The sequence below is a fragment of the Mytilus californianus genome, unplaced genomic scaffold (assembly GCF_021869535.1).
Source record: "Mytilus californianus isolate M0D057914Y unplaced genomic scaffold, xbMytCali1.0.p SCAF_11, whole genome shotgun sequence".
Lineage (NCBI taxonomy): Eukaryota > Metazoa > Mollusca > Bivalvia > Mytilida > Mytilidae > Mytilus > Mytilus californianus.
The window spans coordinates 40,475,032-40,489,179 of NW_026262593.1; the positions used below are offsets into that span (position 1 = coordinate 40,475,032).

Here is a 14,148-nt window from a genome sequence, read left to right on the forward strand (position 1 = left end):
AGTACTACAGACAAAATTTCACTTAACATTTCATTGCATATAAGATCATCACCATCACTGGAAGTTAACCAATCAAATTTTCACCTCTTTTTCTGTTGACAAGCTTTGGTAACCATGTAACCTCATGTTTCCCAAATATTTTATAGAAACACCAAATAAAACGAAAAATAATGGGGCTTTGAAACACCCAAGTTATATGTTTATGACTCAGAGAACAAATTTTCTGCGCAATGAAATTCAGGGTTTACTTCCTACAACTGTCAAATTCAAGGGAATATTTTTTTTTCAACCCTTTTTCTTATGAGACTGGATTTGACGTATTATGATTTGGTGGTATTTAACACCTATTACACCACAACACTTCAAGCACCAACCAAATTCTTTATTTGACTGCTCAATTTTTTTCTGGACTTTTGCTTGAAAAATAGATGGTTATAAATTTTCTCAATTGGAAATGAAATTTGAAGTTAGCTGATTTTTTTATGGATTTATTTTCCCCCAAAAAAAAAATGGAGGAAAGAAAAAAACTTCACAATTTTTCAAGGATGAATATAAGAAAAAGTAAAGTTTTTCAACACATGCTTCCCTATAAAAATCATTTAATGATATCAGTTAAAAGTTCAATATACCTAGAATATAGATATATGAATATGCAAAGTACATTTGTTACCTGAAGAAATTGTCAAAAAATATTTGGAACCAAAAACTCTACTGAAGTTTAAGCCTCAGGGGTTACAGCTTACTCTCAACTAGCTTGTAGTACAATTCAAGTCACAGTAACATCACTTAAAGTCATAACTACTTCAAAAAATTTCTGGACTTGTGAATGAAGAAAAACTTGCAATAAATAAAGGCAACAGTAGTATCCCGCTGTTCAATAGTCATAAATCGATTAAGCGAAAACAAATCTTGGTTACAAACTAAAACCGAGGGAAACACATCAACTATAAGAGGAAAACAACGGAACAACAGAAACACTGAACTGCTACAAAAACAAACGCCAACATACATAAAAACGGACTATTAGATAACAACTGCTAAATTCCTGACTTGGTACAGGACATTTTAAAAACGCAAGAACTCTCAGGACACCTCCCATTAATTTAGGACAGTACACCAGGAGACCAAAAATGAATAATAAACTGTGCGTCACACGAATGTATAATATCATTTTCAGAAATTCTTTTGAAATTTTTTTTTAAATAGAAAGAAATTTGAAGTTAGCTAATTGTCTATGGATTATTTTTCTCCAAAATAACAAACGATTAAACTGTGGATTCATTATTATCTGTAGGATAATCTTAACGTTGATTTCGTGGGTCATGGGGAAACCACAAATTTAAAAGTTCAATAGATAAATTTCTATAGGCTTCTATACAAACTTTTGCAAAACCACGAAATCAAACATCAACAAAAATTAAATTTTTCTCTAATCCAGGAAAATAAGTAAACATGAAAATAAATAAGCTGATTTTCTATTGATTAATTTCCCCCAAAATAATAAAAAGAATATTTTTGTAAAAAATGGAATGAGGAGAAGAGGAAACTTTGTAGAAATTTCAATGATGAATGTCAGATTGGGTTAAGTTTATCAACAAGTTTTGTTCCTTGATATCAGTTCAAAGTTCAATGGTCCTATTAGATTATAAATATATGCAAAGTACATTAGTTTCCTGAAGAAATTGTCAAAAACATACAGAGCCAAAAACTCTTGAGGAAGTTTTAGCCTGGGGTTACAGCTTACTGACATCTAGCTTGTAGTACAATTCAATGCACAGTAACTTAACTTAAAGTCATAACTACTTTAAATGTTTTCTGCACTTGTGATCGAACAAAAAAACTTGTAATAACTTTTTCAAAATTCTTTTTTAAAAAAAACCTTGTAATTTCTTTTTTATGCCCCCACTGTATCGGAGTTTAAGTTTTACCCTTGTGCGTCTGTACGTCCCGAAATTGGTTTCCCTTCTCTAACTTTAGTTTGCCTCAACCAAATGTTATGAAACTTGTACAAAATGCTAATTACCACAAAGCACAGATCAAGTTTGAATTTGGGTGGTGTCACTTTTACCTTTCTAGAGTTATGCCCCTTTACAAATGGAAAAATTGCTGAATTTTTCGTTTCCATTCTCTAACTTTAGTTTGTCTCAACCAAATGCTATGAATCTTATACACAATGCTTATTTCCGCAAAACTCAGATCAAGTACAAATTTTGGTAGTGTCACTTTTACTGTTCTTGAGTTATGTCCCTTTATAACTTTATATGCAAGCGGGGTCATCATCTGTGTCCCATGGACAAATTCCCCATTTATTTCAAAATAGAAAGAAATTTGAAGTAAGCTGATTGTCTATGGTTTAATTTTACTATAAAATTAACAAAAGAATATACCATATGGATTCATTATTATATCTGTAGGGTACCAATTTTTGTTAATTTTCATTGGTAATCAGGAAACCATATATAAATTTCTATAGACTTAAATGCAAACTTTTGCAAAACAACAAAATTAAATATCAATGAAAATTAAATTTTTCCTCAATCCACAAAAATGAGTACCCACGAAAATAATAAATCCACAGTAGAAATTTCAATGATAAATATCAGAATGGATATCAGTTCAAAGTTCAATAGTCCTATTAGATTATTATACGACCGCAAAAATTTTTGCGGTCGTATATTGGTATGACGTTGGCGTCGTCGTCGTCCGGCGTCGTCCGAAGACACATTGGTTTTCGCACTCTAACTTTAGTTTAAGTGAATGGATATCTATGAAATTTTACCATAAGGTTCAATACCACAAAAGGAAGGTTGGGATTGATTTTGGGGGTTATGGTACCAACAGTTAAGGAATTGGGGGTCAAAAATAAGCATTTTTGTAACTTCCAGACATAACTTGTGTGTTAGTGTATGGATCTCTCTGACATTGTTCCACAAGGTTCCATATCACACAGGGAATGCTGGGATTGATTTTGGGGGTAATTGCCTCAAAATATTAGGAATTAGGGGCCAAAAAAGGGGAAAAAAACAAGCATTTTTCTAGTTTCATGACAATAACTTGTGTGTAAGTGTATGGATCTTTCTGATATTGTACTACAAGGCTCCATATCACAAAGGGAAAGCTGGAATTGAGTTTGGGGGTAATTGCCCAAAACGTTTAGGAATAAGGGGCCAAAAAGGGGCCAAAAATAAGCATTTTTCTAGTTTCCAGACAATAACTTGTGTTCAAGTGTATGGATCTCTCTGAAATTGTACCACAAGGTTCCATATCACACAGGGAATGTTGGGATTGATTTTGGGGGTAATTGCCTCAAAATATTAGGAATTAGGGGCCAAAAAAGGGGCAAAAAACAAGCATTTTTCTAGTTTCATGATAATAACTTGTGTGTAAGTGTATGGATCTTTCTGAAATTGTACTACAAGGTTCCATTTCACAAAGGGAAAACTGGAATTGAGTTTGGGGGTAATTGCCCAAAATGTTTAGGAATAAGGGGCCAAAAATAAGCATTTTTCTAGTTTCCAGACAATAACTTGTGTTCAAGTGTATGGATCTCTCTGAAATTGTACTGCAAGGTACCATACCACAAAGGGAAGGCTGGGATTGAGTTTGGGGGTGATGAATCATAAGGGGGTTCAAAAAATTTTGGGGGGGGGGATTTTTTTTTTTTTTTTCCTTTTTTTTTCTTTTAAAATTTTCCATTTTAAGTTGGTTAATTCTCTGTTTTATATTTAAAAGCAAATAATAATGATATGGTAGGAGATACACACCAAACAGGATGTGTAAATTATTATATAATAAGTATTGTGCAATAGCAAGAAATTTTCAATTGCACAGTATTGCACAATAGCAAGAAATCTTCAATTGCACAGTATTGCACAATAGCAAGAAATCTTCAATTGCACAGTATTGTGCAATAGCAAGAAATATCCAATAGCACAGTATTGCGCAATTGCAAGAAATATTCAATTGCACAGTATTGTGCAAAAGAAGATACTTCGTATAAGTTGCTTATTTCTTGACCAATTTCAATGGGGTTTTATTCTTGAATTCTTGGGGTTCTTAAATATTCTGATTCTAACCGTGTATTAAGTTTTTGGATTTTTGGCCCCGTTTTTAAATTGGTCCACATTGAGGTCCAAAGGGTCCAAAATTAAACTTTGTTTGATTTCATCAAAAATTGAATTATTGGGGTTCTTTGATATGCCGAATCTAACTGTGTATTTAGATTCTTAATTTTTGGTTCCGTTTTCGAATTGGTCTACATTAAGGTCCAAAGGGTCCAAAATTAAACTTAGTTTGATTTTGACAAAAATTGAATTCTTAGGGTTCTTTGATATGCTGAATCTAAACATGTATTTAGATTTTTGATTATGGGCCCAGTTTTCAAGTTGGTCCAAATCGGGGTCCAAAATTAAACTTTGTTTGATTTCAACAAAAATTGAATATATGGGGTTCTTTGATATGCTGAATCTAACCATGTATTTAGATTTTTGATTTTTGGGCCCCATTATCAACTTTGTCCACATTGAGATCAAAAGGGTCCAAAATTAAACTTTGTTTGATTTCATCAAAAATTGAATTCTTGGGGTTCTTTGATATGCTGAATCTAACCATGTATTTAGATTTTGGATATTGGACCATAATAGGTGAATGTCCAATTTTAAAATTTTTAAGTTCTTAGACCACATTCATTCTGCCAGAAACCTATGCTGTGTCAAATATTTAATCACAATCCAAATTCAGAGCTGTATCAAGCTTGAATGTTGTGTCCATACTTGCCCCAACTGTTCAGGGTTCGACCTCTGCGGTCGTATCAAGCTGCGCCCTGCGGAGCATTTTATTAATATATGCAAAGAACATTAGTTTCCAGAAGAAATTGTCTAAATATATTTGGAACCAAAAACTCTACTGAAGTTTAAGCCTGGGGTTACAGCTTACTGACATCTAGCTTGTAGTACAATTCAAGTCACAGTAACTTCACTTAAAGTCATAACTACTTCAAAAAAATTCTGCACTTGTGAACAAAGAAAAACTTGTAACAATTTTTTCAGAAATTCTTTTGAAAAAAACTGGCAATAAATTTTTTTTGAATAGAAAGAAATTTGAAGTTAGCTTATTGTCTATGGTTTAATTTCCCCCAAAATAACAAAAGAATATATACTGTGGTTTCATTATTATCCGTAGGGTATCAATTTTGTTAAATTTCATTGGTAATCAGGAAACCACAAATTAGAAATTTTTATAGACTTCAATACAAACTAAATCAACAGTATCTGTGACAAGTTGTGTAAAAATGGAGTGAAGAGAGAATAAAACTTTATGAAAATTTAGAAGATGAATATCAGAAGAGAAAAATGAAGGTTTTTCAACAATTGTCTACTTATAAAAATCATTGTTAAGTTTCTTGATATTGTTTATAAGTTTAGTGGTCCTATAAGATTATTAATCTACACAAAGTACATTAGTTTTCTGAAAAAATTGTCAAAGATGTGTGGAGCCAAAAACTCTGAAGGAAGTTTAGGCCTGGGGTTACAGCCTCACTGACACCTTGTCATATAATTCATAGCTCTGTGACCACACTAAGTCCTAACCTCTCATTACACCATAACATTTCTGAAGCACCAACCAAATTCCATGATTGCTCATCTTTTTCTGGACTTCTGCTTGAAAAAAATGGGTTATAACTTTTCTCCTTTGCAAATGAAATTTGACTTTAGCTGATTTTCTATGGATACTTTATGGAGCTAAAAACTCTGAAGAAGTTTAAGCATCAATTGGTTTCAGCCTCACTGAAACCTTATAGTACCATTGAAGGCACTGCATGCAAATGTGACCACTTTTAAAGTCATAACCTCTTAGAACTTTTTCTGGACTTCTGAACGAAAAAAAAAACTTGTGATAACTTTTTTTCAAAATAGAAAGAAATTTGAAGCTGATTTTCTATTAATTCATTTCCCCCAAAATAACAAAAAGAATATTTTTGTAAAAATGGAGTGAAGAAAAGAGAAAACTTTATAGAAATTTCAAAGATGAATATCAGAATGGGTTAAGTTTATCAACAAGTTTTGTTCCTTGATATCAGTTCAAAGTTCAATGGTCCTATTAGATTATTGATAATGAAAAGTACATTAGTTTCCTGAAGAAATAGTCAAAAAATATGTGGAGCCAAAAACTCTACTGAAGTTTAAGCCTGGGGTTACAGTCTTCAACTGACAACTTGTGTGTCTTGTACACTTCAAGTCACAGTAACCTCACTTAAAGTCATAACTACTTCAAAAAATGTCTGCACTTGTGAATTGACTATGGTTTAATTTTACCTTAACTTAACAAAAGAATATACCACATGGATTCATTGTTATCCGTAGGGTACCAATTTTTGTTAATTTTCATGGGTAATCTGGAAACCACAAATTATAAATTTCTATAGACTTTTATACAAACTTTTGCAAAACAACAAAATTAAATATCAAAGAATATTCAATTTTTCCTCAATCCACGAAAAATGAGTACCCACGAAAATAATGAATCCACAGTATTTTGTAAAAATGGATTGAAAAGAGGATAAACTTTTATGATAATTTTGAAGATGAATATGAGAAGAGAAAAAAGAAGGTTTTTCAACAATTGTCTACTTATGAAAATCATTGTTAAGAGTGCATTTCTTTCTAACACATTTGATGCAAACGGCTAAGCGCGCACATGGTTTGATCATTTGTTTCTAAAATACGCTTGCAAAGTTTACATAAACTTTGACAAACTATGCACTCGCTAAAACTGCGTCTACAGTTTGTCGTTCATCTATTGTTATACAAACGCTACATTTGTTTCTAACTTCAACCTGATTAAACCATTATTTGTTTCTACTTTTGTAATAAGTCTGTTTACCAACAACATGTGCATGCATTATTCAAAGTTCAAACAGGGTCAGTAAACACTGATTAAACGATGTATTTGTTTCTACTTTTGTAGCGTTTTGAAAACAATAACAAACGCCACACAACGTTTACAAAATTTTGGTTAGAAAGAAATGCACTCTTAGTACCTTGATATTATTTTTAAGTGCAAAGGTCCTATAAGATTATTAATCTACACAAAGTATATTAGTTTTCTGAAAAAATAGTCAAAAACGTGTGGAGCCAAAAACTCTGAAGGAAGTTTAGGCCTGGGGTTACAGCCTCACTGACACGTTGTCATATAATTCGTATCTCTGTGACCACACTAAGTCCTAACCTCTCCTTACACCAGAACACTTCAAGCACCAACCAAATTCTTTATTTGACTGCTCATCTTTTTCTGAACTTCTGCTTGAAAAAACTGGTTATAACTTTTCTACATTGCAAAAAAAATTTGAAGTTAGCTGATTTTCTATGGATACTTTATGGAGCGAAAACTCTGAGGAATTTCAGCCTCACTGAAACCTTGCAGTACCATTGAAGGCACTGCATGCAAATGTGACCACTATTAAAGTCATAACCTCTTTGAACTTTTTCTGAACGTCTGAACGAAAAAAAAAACTTGTGATAACTTTTTTTCCAATTAGAAAGAAATTTGAAGCTGATTTTCTATTGACTCATTTCCCCCAAAATAACAAAAAGAATATTTTTGTAAAAATGGAGTGAAGAAAAGAGGAAACTATAGAAATTTCAATGATGAATATCAGATTGGGTTAAGTTTTTCAACAAGTGTTGTTCCTTGATATCAATTCAAAGTTCATTTGTCCTATTAGATTATAAATATGTGCAAAGTACATTAATTTCCTGAAGAAATTGTCAAAAAATATGTGGAGCCAAAAACTCTATTGAAATTTAAGCCTCAGGGCTTACAGCTCACTGACAACTAGCTTGTAGTACAATTCAATGCACAGTATCCTCACTTAAAGTCATAATACTACTTTTAAAATTTTCTGCACTTGTGAAAGAAGAAAAACTTGTAATAAATTTTTCAGAAATTCTTTTGAAAAAAACTTGTAATAAATTTGTTTAAATATAAAGAAATTTGAAGTTAGCTGATTGTCTATGGTTTAATTTCCCCAAAAAATAACAAACAAATATACTTTTGATTTATTATTATCCGTAGGGTATCAATTTTTGTTGATTTTCATGGGTATAAATCAGGAAACCATGAATTATAAATATCTATAGACTTCTATGCAAACTTTTGCAAAACCATAAATTAAATATCAACAAAAACTCTATTTTTTTCTCAATCCACAAGAATGAGTACCCACGAAAATAAAAAAATCCACATTATTTTGTAAAATTGGAGTGAAGAAAGGATAAATCTTTATGATAATTTAGATGATGAATATCAGAAAAGAGGTTTTTCAATACATGTCTATAAATAAAAATCATTGTAATTCCTTGATATCAGCAGAGACATATAATTGTATGTCTCTGATATCAGTTAGAAATTCAATGAACCTATAAGATAATTAATCTACACAAAGTGCACTAGTTTACTGAAGAAATTGTCAAAAAAAACGTGTGGAGCCAAAAACACCAGGGAAGTTTAAGCCTGGGGTTTCATTGACTACTTGTCTTACCATTTTAGGCACTGTGACCACACTAAAATAAAGTCAAAACCTCTTTGGGCTGATGCTTCAATTTTTCACTTAACTGCTCAACTTTTTCTGGCCAATCAGATTTTCTGATTGAAAGAAAATTTGTAATAATTTTTTTTTTAAAATAGATATTAAATTTGAAGTTAGCTGATTTTCTATGGACTAATTTCCCCAAAAATTTTAGTATTCTTTTTTTGCAATGGAGAAAAGAAAACATGAAACTAGTATCACAGAAATTTCCATGATGAATATCAGAATAAGTAAGGGTTTTCAAAAAGTGTCTACATATAAAAATTATTGGTTAGTTCCTTGACATCAGTTATTACCAGTAGTTCAATGGTCTTATATGATTATTAATGTCACAAAGTACATTTGTTTCCTGAAGAAATTGTCAAAAACAAGTGGAGCCAAAAACACTACTGAAGTTTAAGCCTGGGGTTACAGCCTCACTGACACCTTGTAGTATAATTCTAAGGCACTGTGACCACACTTAAAAGTCATTTCAACATTGAAATTACACCAAAATACTTACCAGTTTCTTTCTTTGGCTGCTCATTTTTTTCTTGACAATTGAAAGAAGAAAGGATGAATCTTTATGGACATTTCCTGTATGAATATCAGAATAGGTAAGGTTTAGAAATATGCGAAAAAAAGTGGTTAATTTGTCAATATTCACATCTTTTTTTTATTTAATCCTTCACATTAAAAATGTGTAAAGTTATTTTAGAGTAATCTTTTTTAATTAAGCAATTAACTGTCAAAATAAAAAAAAATGAAAAAGTAAATTATCAAATCTAACAGCGATTTTAATATACTATATATCATTAGTTAGATATTTACTGGCAAGAAATTAAAGATTTATTAGTTGATTTTTGATTTTTTTTGCATTTGGACTCTATAAAAAAAATCATCCACCCCCCAACCCCCTAAGAAAAAATGCTAAAACAAAAAAATTAAAAAAGTATGAATACTGAAAGTTGGAAAGATATTTGTATAATCCAATTTTATAGATATTTTAATTTTATTTTACAAGTTTTAATTCAGCCCTTTCTGATGTACAGGAAAACATATTTTAGTAAGCAAGACAAATCTGGTCAGTTAGATTTTTGTTTGTTTTAAAATCAGAAGTTTAAGGGAATTTTTGCTACTCATATCTTTAACATTCCTGTAATATTGTATAACCCCTTGGGATCTTTGTTCCTATGCTGTGCATGAAAAACCCAAATCTGTCTCAATAGTTTTTTCTAATAAATAAATCTTAAATACACTACTAAATATTTTCTCACTCTTGTTTTTTTTTTACTTTAATTGTTAACATTCTTTGTTTATTTCATATTGACCCAAAACGTAAAAAACTCTTGTTTATTTTTCAAAGGCTTGTATCTTATAAACACACATACAAAACAATCTTTATTTATCCATAACTTCAATGCATTATGCATTGTCGAAAAAGACGTCATTTATGAAAACGAACGAGAAGAGATTTGAGGAAAAGAAAACATATAAAAGAAATAAAAATACTATCTTTCTGATTTATTATATGCATTTAGGGAGGCTAAATATGAAAATTTACTTTTTACTGTCCCTAAAATAGTTTCTGTCTTTAAGACTCCTTTAGTAATATTTTTCAAGGACATTCATAAGACACCCAATACTTAGTCATGTAATTCTGAAGCAGTATATACCGTTAAAGATAAAAAAGGTGAAGAGAAAACATTAAAAATGCATGCAATTGTTTGTCATCATGTTTCAAAAAAAATCTGAAGGTGAGTATGATAACATTTAATGATACAGATTTTTGTGATATTTCAGCAAATAAATGCTTAAAAATTAATATGATAGACAATTTGATACCTTATTTTTACCATTGTGTTAGTGATACCACTAGAAATAACTTGGGCAAATACTAATCTTTTTAAAAATGATAGGAAAAGGGATCCCCTAATATGGAGTTTTATAAGAATTGAAAAAAATAAATATATATGCATATTAAAATTGATAAAAAATAAATATATGCAAAATCTATTTTTCATGAATAGTATTTTTTTACTTTAAAGCTGTATTTGCCAAAATTATATTATTCTTTCAGTATTTTTTTTTTAATTTGTTATTTTTTGTGAAAAACAAAAGAATTTTTTAAAATAATAATTAGATATTAAAAAAAAAATGATGGTAAGGATTAGCAAACATCAGAAAAAAATTTGTCTAAAATTAGTATTTTCATTTGAAAAGATTTAGAAAAATTTACATTCAATTAAAATAAATTAGTGCACAACAGTCTTAATGTCCAAATAAAATATATAATTTTGTCTTGAAATTATTTTCAAAAATAAAAAAAAAATTAAATTATACAGTTCAATCCCATAATGCATAAGTACATGTACTATTCCATAAGGAAGACAGAATTCATTTTTTTTGTTTTTTCGCACAAAGTACAAATCTCTGTAAATGTCTGCCTTTTAGGGCTTTAAGCAAGACACCAAATGTAAGAATACCTTAAATTTGTCATGCCATATTTCACCAAGGTTGTTCAAAAACTGTCAATAAGTTATAAGAAAACGGGATTGATGTGTGCATTTTATATTTTGTGAAATCTCTATCAGGATACCTTGTCACCTTGAGGTGTTTATGTCTTAATTCCTAGGTGTTGTACAACATTTGTACTAGTATTTCAAGGAGTTATATTTTTGTCCTAGATCCTGGATCTTTTTAAGTTCTTAAACTTCAACTAAGACAAAATCTTGAAAAATTCTCTATACACAATGACAGACAGAAGACAAAATCTTTAATTATTTTCAATGACCCAATGACTTTCTGTCAATGGCACTTAAATATGTTTTTATATATTATTTATGTTGAGACATTTTTTCAAGCCTTTAAATCCATTCCAATTGAGGCAATGAGGTAATTCAGGAGGATAGATTTTACTTTAGTTCAGAAAAGTTTTAATTCAATTAATTAAGACAGTTAGGCCAAAAAAAATATAGTTGTGTTTCCTGCCTCCCTACCAGTGGCGGATCCAAAACTTTTTGTAAGGGGGGCCCACTGACTGACCTAAGGGGGGCCCCGCTCCAGTCATGCTTCAGTGATTCCCTATATAATCAACCAAATTTTTTCCACAAAAGGGGGGCCCGGGCCCCCCAGGCTTCCCCCCCCCCCTGGATCCGCCTATGCCTACATACTTTAGATTTTGATTCTTAACCCAATACATTTTATGGACATTTCTTGGTTAAGCTGTGTTGAAAGTCAAGAAATTTTTATTAAAAACTGTTAAAGTACTGAATTTAATTCCCTACATAGTGTATTTAAATACAATTAGATGATTTTTCTTGTTTGACAATTTGCAGACCATAGATTCTCAAATTATCCAAAAAATATAACAAGGACCATTTTTAAAGAGCTTATGCTATGCTTCCACAGCTAAACTGTGCAAAGACAATTTCAGCAAGGAAATAATCATTACACCTATATTGGGGATTTCACTCAACAGTTTTTTTAAGTTGAGTAAAGAAATATCAAATTATTGAATTATAAGTATGAATATCATGTTATTCACAAGGAATATTAATTTATTAATGTCAAGTATCAAATTATAACTTGTTGAGTATTGAGTTAAAAAGCTTTAATATCAAGTTTCAAAATACAAGTTTGAATTACAAGTCTTTTGCCTCTTAGGCTAGATGTCGTCAATTTACATGACTTATTTTATATAGATGATAACAGCCCTATATCTAATCTATGGATATGCTACCCCTTTAATAGTAAGAAAACAAATATCAATTTTCATTATGTAAGCCAGCCTCTCAGAGGAAGCATGTTTTCTAATCACACAGACAATTAACAACTTGTTTTATGGCGCTTGTTTTTTCGTTACACCTGGCTGCTGTTATACTTTACCACAATTTCTAATGATACTTTCCAGTATTACTGTTTTCTTTGCTGTGTGATTGTTTCTTAACCTGGAAAGCAAAAACTAGGTTACAGCTTTATGATTCCAGACAAAAATATTTAAGGAAGAGTTAGTTCCAAAATCTTGGTTTTTAAGATGGGAGAGTAAAAACAATAACAAATTGACTTTATAATCTTCTAACCTTTTTCTGCTATTTGATTTTTTTTCTCAGGTATTATTTCAGGTATTTGAATATTGATTAATTGGTCTTATTATTAATTATGAAACTTTGGTGACTGGTTTATATCTATTAAGATAACCTCCCTTTAGTTTTTCATAAATTTCTGATATGACATTGAGAAATTATGGAACTTTATTTCTTTGAAAGCGTGACGGGTGTATCGTGCGCTCATGGGGCAGCTGTTTATTTTAATTTTTATCAATTGGAGTATTATGTACCTCATGCAGTTTTTAGGATTTAAACAAAAATGTCTGTACTTTGTCATTGTTAGTTTATTTGTACTTGTAAATTTAGATGTAGTGATACTTGTCAGAGTTTTATTTCCTGGTACTGTAAATTCATGAATTATTGCGAGGTTTTTATACGACCGCAAAAAAATTTTTGTGGTCGTATATTGGTATGACGTTGGCGTCGTCGTCGTCCGGCGGCGTCGTCGTCGTCCGGCGTCGTCCGGCGTCGTCCGAAGACACATTGGTTTTCGCACTCTAACTTTAGTTTAAGTGAATGGATCTTTATGAAATTTTACCACAAGGTTCAATACCACAAAAGGAAGGTTGGGATTGATTTTGGGGGTTATGGTAATAACAGTAAAGGAATTAGGGGCCAAAAATAAGCATTTTTGTAACTTCCAGACATAACTTGTGTGTTAGTGTATGGATCTCTCTGACATTGTACCACAAGGTTCCATATCACTAAAGGAATGCTGGGATTGATTTTGGGGGTAATTGCCTCCAAATTTTAGGAATTAGGGGCCAAAAAAGGGGCAAAAAACAAGCATTTTTCTAGTTTCATGACAATAACTTGTGTGAAAGTGTATGGATCTTTCTGAAATTGAACTACAAGGTTCCATATCACAAAGGGAAAGCTGGGTTTGAGTTTGGGGGTAATTGCCCTAAACGTTTAGGAATTTGGGGCCAAAAAGGGGCCAAAAAACACATTTTTTTCTAGTTTCCAGACAATAACTTGTGTTCAAGTGTATGGATCTCTCTGAAATTGTACTGCAAGGTACCATACCACAAAGGGAAGGCTGGGATTGAGTTTGGGGGTGATGAATCATAATGGGGGTTCAAAAAATTTTGGGGGGGGATTTATTTTTTTTTCCTTTTTTTTCTTTTTTTCCTTTTTTGTTTCTTTTAAAATTTTCCATTTTAAGTTGGTTATTTCTGATTTATATTTAAAATCAAATAATAATGATATGGTAGGAGATACACACCAAACAGGATGTGTAAATTATTATATAATAAGTATTGTGCAATAGCAAGAAATTTTCAATTGCACAGTATTGCACAATAGCAAGAAATCTTCAATTGCACAGTATTGCGCAATAGCAAGAAATCTTCAATTGCACAGTATTGCGCAATAGCAAGAAATATCCAATAGCACAATATTGTGCAATAGCAAGAAATTGTCAATTGTACAGTATTGCGCAATAGCAAGAAATATTTAATAGCACAGGATTGT

General features: G+C 31.1%; 1 protein-coding gene across 4 annotated transcripts in view; it reads left to right on the forward strand.

Moving 5' to 3' along the window:
- LOC127720077 (zinc finger protein rotund-like) overlaps window positions 1-14,148 on the forward strand; it is a 180,253-nt gene that overhangs the window by 63,481 nt on the left and 102,624 nt on the right. The gene's annotated exons all lie outside the window — the stretch shown is intronic.